At 44.5% G+C, this 14,483-nt stretch overlaps 1 non-coding gene across 1 annotated transcript; it reads right to left on the bottom strand.

Moving 5' to 3' along the window:
- Nucleotides 1–13,994: 13,994 nt before the first annotated feature.
- Nucleotides 13,995–14,131, bottom strand: LOC112935799 (U4 spliceosomal RNA). The gene has a single exon (XR_012000846.1). It is a non-coding gene; the product is annotated as a U4 spliceosomal RNA (small nuclear RNA).
- Between the last annotated feature and the right edge of the window lie 352 nt (nt 14,132–14,483).

The raw sequence follows: 14,483 nt of genomic DNA, 5'->3' as shown, positions 1-14,483 counted from the left end.
CCTGCTCCACCCACTGAGCTAGCCAGGCACCCCTGGTGTTTCTTCTTTAAAATGATGATGTGATGAATTAGATTAATATTTTTTCAATGTTAAAAACCTAGTAGTCTTTTTTTTTTTTTTTTTTTTTAAGATTCTATTTATTTACTTGACAGAGAGCACAAGCAGAGGGAGCAGCAGAGGGAGAAGGAGAAGCAGGCAGGGAACCCAATGCAGGGAACCCAATGCAGAGCTCAATCCCAGGACCCTGGGATCTTGACATGAGCTGAAGGCAGGTGCATAATGGACTGAACCACACAGGCAGTCCCAAAACCTTGCATTCTAAATAAATAAATAAATAAATAAATAAATAAATAAATAAATAAATAAACTTGCAGTTTTGAAACATGCCTTGTCTTGCTCTAACATATTCATTTTTATGCATATCATTGGATTCTTTTGACAGAAATGTTTTTTATACCTACACCCATAATTTGGAAGAAGATGGCCCTCTGCCTTTATCCTATGGCCCTTGCTTTGTTTTGCATTGACCTTATACTAACCTTATAGAGTCTGTGCATACTGTTCCTTTTTCTCTTTCTCTATTTCCCGGAAGAGCATGTATTACGCTTTTGTGTAATTCCTTGAATGTCTAACAGAATTGATCTATAAAGCTGTTGTGAATGTTATCATTTTATTATTCTTTAAAAGATTTTATTTATTTATTCATGAGAGACACAGAGAGAGAGGCAGAGACACAGGCAGACAGAGGGAAAAGCAGGCTCCATGCAGAGAGCTTGATGCAGGACTCGATCCTGGGAACCCGGGATCACTCCCTGAGCCAAAGGCAGACGCTTAACCGTGGAGCCACCCAGGCATCCCATGAGTGTTGTCATTTTAGAAAGATTTAAAATGCTGTTCAAGAACAAGGCAGTGAACTAGAAACAAACCCTCTCTTTAAACTGGATTTCCCTCTCCCATTGAAAAGGACAGATGGGGGGCAGCACCTGAGTGGCTCAGTCGATTAACCATATGATTCTTGGTTTAGGTTCAGGTCATGATCTCTGGGTCCTGATTTCAAGCCTCATGTGGGCTTCACGCTCAGCAGAGTCTGCTTCGGATTCTCTCTCCCTCTCTCTCTTTCCCTCTCTGCCCCTCCCCCTGTTCACTTTCTCTCTCTCAAACTAAATAAATAAAATATTTTTGAAAAGGACCAATGGGTAAATAGGCAATCGCTCTGGTGAGATAAGCCCAGAGGACCATGAATGGTAGAGGAACCCCTAACCCAGATTCAGCAGAGGAAATACCTAAAAGATGCATAGGAGTGAGGTGGATGAAACGAAAGAGGAAGGTTGTTCTATAGGGAGAGGGGCAAAGACCTAGATACAAGAGAGAAGAGGACTTGTCCTTCGAAGATGGGTCATTTCGTCTGGCAGCAGAAAAAGTGTCAGAGAGGAGACAAGAGAGAAGTCTACATCCTAAAACACTGGGTGGGCCTTGATAAGGAACTGAGTGTGCCTGAGAGGAATGAGGAGCCCTTGAACTGCTGAAGGGTTTTAAGCAGGACGATGACATAAGCAAATGTGTCAGAAAAACCACTCTTGACTGTTAAGTGGAAAACGTGTTGGAAACTGGCAGAGTGAAACTTCAGGCAGGGAAATCAATTAGGAGATTTATGATGATCCACGAGAAACACAATGGTGGCATAAGCCACGACGGCGGCAGTAGGCAGTGGGATAAAGAGAAATGTATTATATATTTTATTGATTTGTTGTTTCTGTGTTAACCTAGTCACATATTAAACGTAATAACAGATCTTTTGGCATTTATCATTTAAGGTAGACATTGAATTAAAAAAAAACAGGGGCGCCTGGGTGGCTTAGATGGTTGGGTGTCTGCCTTCCAGTGGGATCATGATCTCCAGGTCCTGGGATTGAACCCTGTGTTGGGCTCTCTGCTTAAAGGGAAGTCTGCTTCTCCCTCTCCCTCTGCCCCTCCCCCTGTTTATGCTTTGTCTCTCTCTCTCTTTTTTTAAGATTTATTTACTCATGAGAGACATAGAGAGAGGCACAGACACAGGCAGAGGGAGAAGCAGGCACCCCACGGGGAGCCTGTTGTGGGGCTCGATCCCAGGATCCCAAGATCATAACTTGAGCCAAAGACAGCCAACCTCTGAGCCACCCAGGTGCCCCAAGAATTAGTATTTTATTAAAAACATTTTTTAAGGGGACACCTGGGTGGCTTAGCAGTTGAGCGCCTGCCTTTGGCTCAGGGTGTAATACTGGAGTCCCGGGATCGAGTCCCACATCGGGCTCCCTACACTGAGCCTGTTTCTCCCTCTGCCGGTGTCTCTGCCCCTCTCTCTATGTCTTGAATGAATGAATGAATGAATTAATTAATTAAAAAACATTTTTTAGGGATGCCATATACCACCTGTTTATCCCTTCACTGGTTGATGGCTGGGTTATTTCCACTTTTTGGCTATTATAAATAATATTGCCATGAACATTTGTGTACAAGAGTTTACATAGACATGTTTACAATTCATTCTGAGGAACTACCAAATTTTTTCCCAGGCAGATGCACCATTTCACATTCCAAGCAGCAGTGTATGAGGAGTCTATTTTTTCTCACCAATGCTTGTTATTGTCTGTCTTTTAAATTATAGCCATCCTTGTGTGGATATGAAGTGGCATTTCATTGCTTTTTTTTTTTTTTAACTTTGTTTTTTCTTTAGTAATCTCTACATTCAACGTGGGGCTTGAACTCAGGATCCTAAGATCAAGAATCACATGCTTTTCTGACTGAGCCAGTCAGGTGCCCCATGTGTTTTTTGTGTGTTTTTTCTTTTTAATTTTATTTATTCATTTGAGAGGGAGAAAGACAGGGGCACCTGGGTGGCAGGTGGGTCTCTGTCCTCTTTATCATTTCTAGAAGTGTTCATTTGTGCCTCTTATTTTCCTTATTTTTTGCCACAGGTTTATTTTGATAGATAATAAGGCAGGAACAAGGCCACTTGCCCTTCTTGTTCCCTTGTTCCTGCCTTATTGTTTATGTTTGGAGGTTCTTTAATTTCTGCTCTGATTTTGGTTATTCCTATCTGTCTATTTTCTCTGCATTCACTCTGATTCTCTTTTACTAAGTCTCTAAGATTATTAGTTCCCAGTTTCTTATTTTAAATAAATCCTATTTTCAAATACACTTATGGCTGTATATTTTTAAAGCATTCCTAACAGCCACAACCTACAGTTGTTTTTTGTGTTGTGTTGTTTTGATAGAAAGTGGGGAGGGGTAGAGGGAGAGGAAGAGAGAGAATCTTAAGCAGGCTCCATGCCTCACAACCCTGAGATCATGACCTGAGCCAAAATTAAGAGCTGGACACTTAACTGACTGAGCCATCCAGATGCTACCAGGCTTCAGTTTTTATATTTAGTATCTGTATTAGCTTCCAGTGGCTGCTATAACAAGTGATTGCACACTTGGTGGCTTAAAACAACAGTTTTTTTTCTCCCACAGTTCTGAAAAACCAAAATTCATCTCTTTTTTTGATATTCTCTACTTGATGAGTGACTGTCATACTTCCTTTAATTATTTACTTCATTTAATTATTTAAATACGTGTTCCTCTAGTTCTTTGAACATATTTGTAATAGCTGATTTAAAATCTTTATCTACTAAGTCCAGCACCTGGGCCCCTTCCAGCACAGTTTCTAGTTACTGCTTTTCTCCTGTTTGGGCTACTCTCCTGTTTTTCTGCATGTCACACACACCAGAGTTGGCATGTCAGCTCCACCATGTATTAGCTATGTGATGAAGAGCAAGCTACTTGACCTCTCTGAGCCTCATTTTACCCAAATGTGAGCTAGAAACTCCCCCTGTGGGAAGGATTACATGAGATCTGTCTTGAGGTACCTGGGCTGAAGTCGGTCGGTTGAGCGTCCAACTCTTGATTTTATGCTGGAGCTTCTCAAGTTCCCCTGTGGCCATCTTATGTCCTAGATGTTCTCAAAACTGCAGCTGGTCACTTTCTTGCCCCAAACAGCATTGAAGCCTTAGGCGGCCATGACATTGGCCTTCCCCCAATTGTTTGCCACTAATTGATATTATTTTCAACACTGCCTCTCACCATGAGTTTTGTTTGGTTTCATTTTGTTTTTGCAGAGCTCCAAATCAGGTCAGCCCCTCCAGCGGCAGTGAGGCTGCAGTTTTCATGGCCACCGTGTCCTGGCCTTCGGGGGTGGGGGGAGGGAAACAGGAGTCACCTGAAGATTAAATGTCACCAATACCACCATTATTACTGAGATTCTCAAGTTTTTGTCAAATAAATGCTTTTCAATTTGCTGTCTGCCTCTGGTTAACATTCAGGATACTGAAATGATTATTTTTTATAATTCTGCCAGTTTTTACCATTGCTCTTTTGAGCCAAGACCTTTGCCAAGAAGTGACCCTTGCCTGGGCCACTAGCCCTTCTTGTTCCTCAATCCTTACAATACTCTAAATACAAGTTTCATCTTCCTCGAGTTCATCATTAAGAATTCTCTTTTTTTAAGATTTTATTTATTTATTCATGAGAAACACACAGAGAGAGAGAGAGGAGCAGAGACACAGGCAGAGGGAGAAGCAGGCTCCACGCAGGGAGCCTGACATGGGACTCGATCCGGGGACCCCAAGATCATGCCCTGGGCTGAAGGCGGCGCTAAACCGCTGAGCCACCTGGGCTGCCCTTTTTTTTTTTTTTAAGATATTATTTATTGGGGATCCCTGGGTGCCTCAGCAGTTTAGCGCCTGCCTTTGGCCCAGGCTGTGATCCTGGAGTCCTAGGATCGAGTCCTACATCGGGCTCCTAGCATGGAGCCTGCTTCTCCCTCTGCCTGTGTCTCTGCCTCTCTCTGTCTCTCTGTGTCTATCATAAATAAATAAATAAATAAATAAATAAATAAATAAATAAATATTTTTTAAAAAGATTTTATTTATTTATTCATGAGAGACAGAGAGAGAGGCAGAGACACAGGCAGAGGGAGCTATCATTAACAATTCTTGCAGAAAGGATCCGTGAGAGGGAAAATCTTTTTTTATACCTTTTTCTGCATATTGCTACCGCAGAAATCGACACAGACCTATTGTTCATTATGTTTAGGAGTCACAGTGTTTCCTCATTTCTTGAGAAATCAGGCCTCAACAATTCCAGAAAACGTTAGTCCTTCTATCAGATATACTACCTCCACCTTCGTTCTCTGAACTACACTCTCTGGAAACTGTATTAGACAGATGCTGAATATTCTGTGTCTCCTAACTTCTTTTTAATATTTCTTTCATCTTTTCAGCTCTCTGCACTCACTGAAATCTCATATTGCAGCTCACTAATCCTCTCTTCCACAGTGTTCAGTCTGCTGGTAAATCCATGTGTCGAGGGTTTCACTGGGGTATTTGTTTCGATGAGCACATTTGTCGTTTGTAGATACCCTGTTTGGTTCTTTATCAAATCCATGGAGTTTTATGGTGTTTGTTTTCTTAGGGTTTGGGTTTCTTATTTTATGTCATTTTTTTTTTAATGACTTATTAGAGAGAGCATGTGCATGAGCAAGGGGAGGAGCAGAGGGAGAAGGAAAGAAAAGGAGAGAGAATCCTCAACCAGACTCCCCACTCTTCTCAGAGCCTGACATGGGGCTCTATCTCAGAATCCTCAGATCATGACCTAAGCTGAAACCAAGAGTTAGACGTTCAAACTGAACCACCCACATACCCCTAATTTTATGTCTTTAATCATTATAAACATACTGAATTTTAGTCTCCCTTTCATGCTGTTGTGTAATCTTGAGTTTAGGGGGTGAGGGGGGTTTCAGATTGTCCTAATTGTTGTACCTCTGAGTCTCACGTGTGGAAAATTATCTCTTCAAGGGCTTTGACAGTTCTTTAATTTTTAAATTTATAATCGATTCATTGGGAGCCCTGGTGGCTCAGCAATTTAGCGCTGCCATCAGCCCAGGGTGGGATCCTGGGGGCCGGGATCGAGTCCCATGTCCGGCTCCCTGCATGGAGCCAGCTTCTCCCTCTGCCTGTGTCTCTGCCTCTCTCTCTCTCTCTCTCTCTCTCTCTGTCTCTCATGCATAAATAAAATCTTTTTTAAAAAATCAATTCAGCACTTGACGGGATGAGCACTGGGTGTTTTTCTGTATGTTGGTAAATTGAACACCAATAAAAATTAATTTAAAAAAATTAAAAAAAAATAATAAAATAAAATAAAAAATCAATTCAGGGATCCCTGGGTGGCGCAGCGGTTTGGCGCCTGCCTTTGGCCCAGGGCGCGATCCTGGAGACCCGGGATCGAATCCCACGTCGGGCTCCCGGTGCATGGAGCCTGCTTCTCCCTCTGCCTGTGTCTCTGCCTCTCTCTCTCTCTCTCTCTCTGTGACTATCATAAATAAATAAAAATTTTTAAAAAAATAAAAATTAAAAAAATAAATAAAAATAAAAAATCAATTCATTAATATATAGTATATTATTAGTTTCAGAGGTAAAGTTCAGTGATTCATCAGTCTTATATAATACCCAGGGTTCATTACATCACATGTCTTCCTTAATGGCCATCACCCAGTTACCCCATTCACCCACCTCCCTCCTCTCCAGCAACCCTCAGTACGTTTCCTAGAGTTAAGTCTCTTATATAAAATGAAGAAAAAAAAAAGAGGCTCTTCTCCCTCTCTGATTTTGTATTATTTTATTTGACATTTAAGTGTAAACTCATCATTTGTGGGTTTTTTTTTTTTTTTTTCATTTTATTTTGAGAATCCTTTACAGTCTAGGGGCACACCTTCTGGGCTCCCATTCACCCCTAATCCTTACTTTTTTTTTCCTTCTTCAGGAGTATCTTTATTTCTGTTGATTTCTTGGCTTGCAAGCTACTGAACCACTCCCGTGGAATGAGCTAGAATCCCACACATGTGAAACCAGGTCAAGGGCTTTGAATTCTCACACTGAGGTGAACAAACTTGCTTAGTACCCCCTGGTAAGCACATTATCTCTAGTTAGTCCTTTCACTGACAGTGGCCTTTCAAGAGTCAATTTAATAGGGTTCTTGGATACAATTTCCATTTTAGGGGGCTTGCTAGGTGTGGAACCCCTAAGATCAGACCTGAGCTGAGATCACAAGTCAGATGCTCAACCAACTGAACCACCCAGGTGCCCCTATAATTTCCATTTTAGGTTGGGTCCAGGCTGCCATATTTAGCCCCCCAAAATGTATTTATGTGTATGTGTGTTTATGTATGTAATGCATATATCTGTATACACACACATACGCAAGTGGGCATCCTGTATTATCCTGCCCTTTTTTCTGGCAACCCTAGTGCGGGGTCTCATCTCCCATCACTCCTGGCTACTGACCTTCATTGACACTTAAGGGGATTATCAACATTATCAACCCATTGGCTATCATCTACCCTGTTTAGTCCCTTCTTTGTTCCTAGACTCCTGGGATTTCTGTCATGGGAGCTCAGCTGTGTATTTAAAATAAAATTTTAAAATTTTATGAAACATTTCAAAGAATTTCACTAGCAGGGTTTTCTGGGTATCTTAGCCTGCCAACTCAAAGACATATGGGGAGGTTCTTCAGAAGAATAAGCTTCATAGCCCCACTTGTCCTGCCAAAATTCTGATACAGCCTGCAAGGGAGAATGCCAAAATCTGGGTGGAGCTGGGGCCAGAAATGAGGTGTTGATGGGGATTGTTCCTATGTAATTTGAAAGCAACACACAATTTAATTCTTGATTAAATTCCTAGTATCTTAGATTTTTGTATCCCCAATGCCCAAGGAATGCAGCTTTATGGCCACTAGGACAGATTGGATAATGTATGTTGAATGAATGAATGCTCAAATGCATGACTATTTATTTGCCAACTCTTTGTGGTCAGCAAAATGCCCATTGTGTGCGTCTGATATGTTATCAAACTAGATAGTACCTGACAGCCCCCAGCACACAGTCACTGCTCAATAAAAGGCCATTTTTCCCTTCCCCTGAAACAGGAAGGAGTTGCTCTCTATGCCCCATAGGCTGGGCAGGCCCAGATCACACTCATCCCAGGGTGTGGACAGCCTGCATTCCTGCCTTGGCCCTTGTCTCTGACCATCTTGATGGAAGTCAAGTGGGAACTCTGTGGGTTGGCCTAGATTCCATCTTGTGGATTTGGTCCTGCAAGTGCATGATGAATAAGCCCAGGGAGCTGTATCAGGCCCCACCTGTTTATCTGTTGAGGGTGTGGTGCAGAATTGAGGATTAGGAACACCCTGAGTGACAATCAGGACCCCTATGGCCTCTTTTGCCCCTTAAAGCCTTGGCTCTCCTCCACTCCCTCCCACCTCCCCCACTCTGTCCTCAGACTCTCAGACTCTTTCCTGACCCTCAGACTCTCCCTGGAGGGTTCCTCCTCTGGCAGGGCTGCCTACCCCAGGACTTCAAGCTCACCCTCCAGGTCTCCAGGCCAGACACAGACTTCCCTTCCCCCAGCATCCTGCTCTTCTTCTGTGATTCCACCTTCAGAGTGTCCTCCTCGCCCATCAGTGGCTCACGCAGGACACTTGGGAGTCGCCCTGGACTCCACCCTCCCTTTCCTGAATCTGGTTACTCACTAAGTCTTCTAGATGGAGTCTACCTCTAGGTGCTTCTGCAGTCAGGCCTCTCCATTGCCCTGAGGTCAGCCCCGGCACCACCCTCCGCCTGTCACACCCCCTCACTCACCCAGGGATGGTGGCCCCTGAACCTGATCAGAGCTTCTGTCTTGATTTGTCTGCTTCCAACAGTGTTTTGCTTTGCTTCTGCTTTTAAATGCACCAACACTGTAAACTAGATTTCTCATATAAAGAAAGAATTCTGGATGCTCTTGAGAAGCTCCCTGGACCCACATGCATTTTTGTCCCCCTTGGAGGGAATATCAGCTGTCCCTAAGTAGTGGCTCTTCCCTTCATAAAGGACTGTGATCTCCCCTGGTGATCACAGACCTCAACCAGGCTTCCTTGCCCCTCAAGGCACCTGAGACTAAAGCTCTTTTCTCCAGCCCATCACTGCCTTCACTGCTCCCACTGATATGCCAGGGTTGTCTGGACCGTTCGGTAGCTTGCTCAAGCCCCTGTAGACAAAATCAGCCTCCTCAACACTGAAGGCCCTTCCTCATTCCACCCAGGCCACCTCTCAGGCCTCACCCCAGTGCTTCTGAAACCCTCCCAGATCCCAGAAATCCCAAGCAGACCCCGCTCTCCTAGGGTCATTCTGCATATCAACTGGGTTTTTGGTTCTCCTTAGTTTATAAGTGGCTATACACAAAAGTAAAAACACTGAGTATAAAACACTGTCCCAATGGGCTGTGAGCCCCTTATGCCCACCATCTATATTCAACGATTGTTAACATTTGCCTGGGTATGTATAGGGCTGATTGGTTGGTTTTGCTGAGCCAGTCAAAATTTCCAAAGATCATAACATTTCACTTCCTGACCACAGTGAATACTTCAACATGTATCACCTAAAACTCCATCCTCTCCAAAACCACAATCCCAGGGCTCAGTTAGTAGAGCACGTGATGCTTGATCTCGGGGTTGTGAGTTCGAGCCCTATGTTGTTGCAGAGATTACTTTAAAAAATAAAATCTTACAAAATAAAACCCACAACCCCATTATCAGACTCGAGAATTAACAGTTAACTCCCAGTATTATCTAATTTCTAGTGCCTAGTTAAGTTTCCCCAATTGTCTCAGAAAAGTATTTTATAGCTGTTTTTGTTTCGTTGGTCACAAAAGAAACCAGTCAAAGATCTGGGGCTACTTTGCCCGTTAGGTATTTTTATTCTCCGTTACTCTGAAACACAGCCCCCACCAATCCTTTTCTCCATGACTTTTTTTTTTTAAGATTTTATTTATCTGGGGATCCCTGGGTGGCGCAGCGGTTTGGCACCTGCCTTTGGCCCAGGGCGCGATCCTGGAGACCCGGGATCGAATCCCACGTCGGGCTCCCGGTGCATGGAGCCTGCTTCTCCCTCTGCCTGTGTCTCTGCCTCTCTCTCTATCTCTCTGTGACTATCATAAATAAATAAAAATTAAAAAAAAAGATTTTATTTATCTATTTGAGATGGAGATAGAGAAAGAGTATAGAGCACAAGAGCAGGGCATGGGGCAGATGGAGAAGCAGACTCCCCACTGAGCAGGGAGCCCAATGCAGGACTCGATCCCAGGACCCTGGGATCATGACTTGACCCAAAGGCAGACACTTAACCGACTGAGTCACACTCTCTCTGACTTTTTAAAGCAACCAGGCCAATTATCTTATATGAAGCCCCACCTTCTGGATCTGTTGTTTCTCTGAGGGATTCTTTAACTCCTTCCTCTATCCCCTGCATTTCGTGTAAACAGGAAGAGAAGTACAATACACAGGGTTGAGTGGGCTTACATTAAACATTCCAACAGGAATATCTCACGGGTGGTATACACAGGGAAAAGGGGTCCGATGTATCCTCATGTCTAGACTGTTATGTGGAACCAAGAGGTGGACATTCCAGGGGAACAGGAAAAGCTGTGGACAGAGACCTGAGCTGCTGCGTGTGGTAGGAGCTGCCTTGTGAGGTGGTGAGCTCCTCATCACTGGGAGCATTCCAGCAGGGGCTGGAGGATCACCAGGTATACAGATGCAGAGCCTCTTGCTTTGGTTAAGAGTGCCACACAACCCTTCACTCACTCCAGCTGGATCCTTTAACAAGTGTTTTTAGTTGTCACAACAACTGCAAATGTTGATAGTGGATGCGGACAGTCTTGGGACATCTGAGACAGTGTCGTAAAAAGGACTGTATCACTCAAGATGCTATTGAAAACTTCTGGGTAAGGACAGAGGCAATTAGAACTATTTTTCAGACAATAGCTTTACAGAACTGAGTTTGCAGAAGAGAATCATGATGTTTAAAGCCAGTGTGTGGCTGCCGTCGTGATCCCTCCCCGGGATTCTAAGGCACCAGGGGACACATGTGAAAACCACTGTGCTGAGGAGTCTGGGATCCAGACACTTCTGAAAATCTCTATCACAGGAGAGGGACAGTCCAGTCTAAGCCCCCCCACCCCCGGCCACCATCACCCCGCTTTGGGGACCTGCAGGCAAGTGCTGGCCCTCTCTGGCTCAGGTGAGAGGACAGCAGTGCCCACCTGCTCTTACAAGGATCCCAGGAAGCAGGAACCAGCCAGTGTCTGGCTTATGGCAGGAGCAGCACTACGTATACTGCATCCTGAGGCTAAATCTGAATAGCACTTACTCTCTTGAATAAGAAATGTGGTAGAAGGGCGCCTGGGCAGCTCAGTCAGTTAAGTATCTTTGGCTCAGGTCATAATCCCAGTGTCCTGGGATCTGGTCCCACATACAGCTCCCTGCTTGGTGGGGAATCTGCTTCTCCCTCTCCCTCTGCTGCTCCTCCTGCTTATGCTTGCTCTCTCTCTCTCTCTGTCAAATAAATTAATTTAATTTAATTTAATTTAATTTAATTTAAAAAAAAAGAAATGTGGTAGAAAATTCAAAAGGGACCTCCCCTTTCTTATACAACCATCCCCAGCAGATGGAGACATATTCTGTCCCCAGCACTTAACTTTTGAGGGACACACACTCCTCTGTGCCTTGCTTCTTTCCATCTCATAATCTCAGAGATGATGTCATTCCCACACATGAAATGGTTTCTCATCCCTTTTACACAACTGCTTTTTAAGTAAAATACACACACACACACACAGAAAGTGCTCATGTCGTCAGGGAAAAGCATCGTGCTCCCCTCCATGTAACTACCATCCTGACTTCTGACACTACAGTTTTACTCTCATTTGTATTTTATATAAATAGGACTCAGGATATTTTCTCTTCCATCTGGCTTCTCTTCCTCGCCATCATGTCTGTGAAATTCATCCATGTTGTGCGTAGCTGTAACTGATTCGTCTTCTCTTCTGCAAGCTACTCCATTCAATGAATATGTGACAACGGATTTACCCATTCTACTGTGGATGGGCATCTGGGTGGGTTCTGAGGCTTGGTTATAACAGTGCTGCTGTGCACAGTCTACAGACAGGCTCGACTTAGGGTTTTTTCAATTATATGATGGTGTGAGAGCAGGACGCGTTCAGCAGAGACTGTACCTGGAATTTAGAATGTGGATCTTTTCCCATCAGGATGCTCCTCTCTCGTGATGCTGGGTCGTGGCATCATCTGCAACAATCACAAGGGTGAGGAACCTCTGCGCTGACAGCCCTCCCGTGCCCAGACAACCACTTTGCTTCTCACTTTCTGGACGGCTTGCACTACATCACATGAGAGAGCCAACACTTCATAATAAAATGAGCTTTGCATTAGAGGATTTTGCCCAAATGTGAGCTAATGTGAGTGTTCTGGGCACATTCAAGGTCAGCTAGGCTAAGCCATGATGTTCGGGAGGTTAGGTGCATTTTCCACTTAAAGGATCTTTTCAACGTACAAAGGGTTGATCAGGGTGTTACCCCATAGCAAGTCAAGGAAGATCTGTGTACGTGTCTTTTGATGAACAAAAGTCTGTTAGGGGGGATCCCTGGGTGGCTCAGCGGTTTGGCGCCTGCCTTTGGCCCAGGGCGCGATCCTGGAGTCCAGGGATCGAGTCCCGCATCCGGCTCCCGGCATGGAGCCTGCTTCTCCCTCTGCCTCTCTCTCTCTCTCTCTCTCTCTCTCCTCTGTGTCTATCATAAATAAATAAATAAATATATTTTTTAAAAGTCTGCTAGGTATTTCTGATAAATTTTACCTAGGAATGGATTCCCCCATTCGATTTTAGGACTGCACAGTACAACAGCATGTGGATGAACCCTAATTTATAGATAATTGAAATTGCTTCCAACTTTTTCACTGAAATAATCATGTGCATCTATCACTTCCCACCAGCATGAGCATATCTTTATGTTAAATACTGGAGGTGGACTTGTTATGCTTTAGGGTTCTGTATGAGGTTTGTTCTACTGCTAAAATAAAATTTTAAATTACTAATCTAGGGGCGCCTGGGTGGCTCAGTCAGTTAAGCATCTGCCTTCAGCTCAGGTCATGATCCCCAGGTCCTGGGATGAAGCCCCCATAGGGCTCCCTGCTCAGTGGGGAACCTGCTTCTCTCTCTCCCCACCTGCTCCATGCTCTTTCTCACTATCTTGCTCTTTCTCTCAAATAAATTCCTTAAAAGAAAAAAAAAGGTGAGTGGCATTTGCTTTCCTGCCTCTCAGGACAATTTTTACAGGTGAGTACAAATTCCACGTCAGCACAGTTTAAAGCCACACATCTCACTTATCCAGAAGCAATGCCACTAGCTTTTTTTTTTTTTTTAATTTATTTATTCATGATAGACACACAGAGAGAGACAGAGGCAGAGACACAGGCAGAGGGAGAAGCAGGCTCCATGCAGGGAGCCCAATGCGGGACTCAATCCTGGGACCTCAGGATCATGCCCCGGACCAAAGGCAGGCGCTAAACCACTGAGCCACCCAGGGATCCCCTGCCACTAGTTTTTTTTTAAAAAAACTCATTTATTCAGTAAGCATGAGCTGCACACCCATTTGCCTGCATTTTGGTAGGTAGATGGATTAGAAATGAACCCCATGTGGCCCATAGACTGGACAACCCACAGCACAGTGGGGGAGGCAGACTTGCCAACAGATCATGCTGAGGAAACCAGTGTTGTGAGGGGCTCCCTGGAGGAGGCAGCATTTATAGAGAGCATAGAAAAGGGATAGGTGGTTGTGTGGTGGGTGTGTGAAAACAATGGAGACAGAGGGAGGTATATTCTGGGAAGAGAGAACAGCATGTGCAAAGGCACAGAGGTGAGCAAGAACTTGGGCATGCCTGGCACCAGAGGGGGACTCAGTGTCAGGGACAGGCTGAGGATGTGGCTGGTCGAGTAGGTAGGACCCAATGGTGACATCCAACCAAGCATGGTACCTGTAGCCCCAGGGTGGTCACCAAGCTCCCTGGCTTGTACAATACAAACATCCACAGCACCTATGCCCAGGGACTCAGAAAGCTCAGAGTCCCCTCCACCAAATGCCACCATGGACTCCCAGGGAGGGGTTCCAGTTAGCAATAATCATGCCTCAGATAAACCTCATTGACTGTGACACTGCCAATGCACAAAGCTCCAGGGAGGGGTTCCCTCTCAACCTCGTCCCTTGTCACTGCTCATGTTGACTTGCTGCTTCACATAATCTTGTCATTCTCCCCATTTTTCCCGTCTCTCTGATCCTTTTCAAACATGGCCTCCTGCAAGTGGACCTTCCCTTTCTACCCAAGGCTTGGGCTGTCAGACCAGAACTCCAGTGCAGAAAAGAAAAACTGGAAGTGGGTATGGAGAGGCTTGTACCCTTCTGACCCCACACCCCAACACCCTTCAACCTCTCCCTTCCCTTTGGTCTCAGGTCTTTGCTAGAAAAACAAATTTGGAATAAAATATACAAAAAAGTTCAGAGGTGCTCTCAATGGGGCAGCTTTTG

The sequence above is a fragment of the Vulpes vulpes genome, chromosome 3 (genome assembly GCF_048418805.1).
Source record: "Vulpes vulpes isolate BD-2025 chromosome 3, VulVul3, whole genome shotgun sequence".
Lineage (NCBI taxonomy): Eukaryota > Metazoa > Chordata > Mammalia > Carnivora > Canidae > Vulpes > Vulpes vulpes.
Note: the sequence above shows the minus strand (reverse complement) of the source record. Positions and strands in the feature narration are given on the sequence as shown.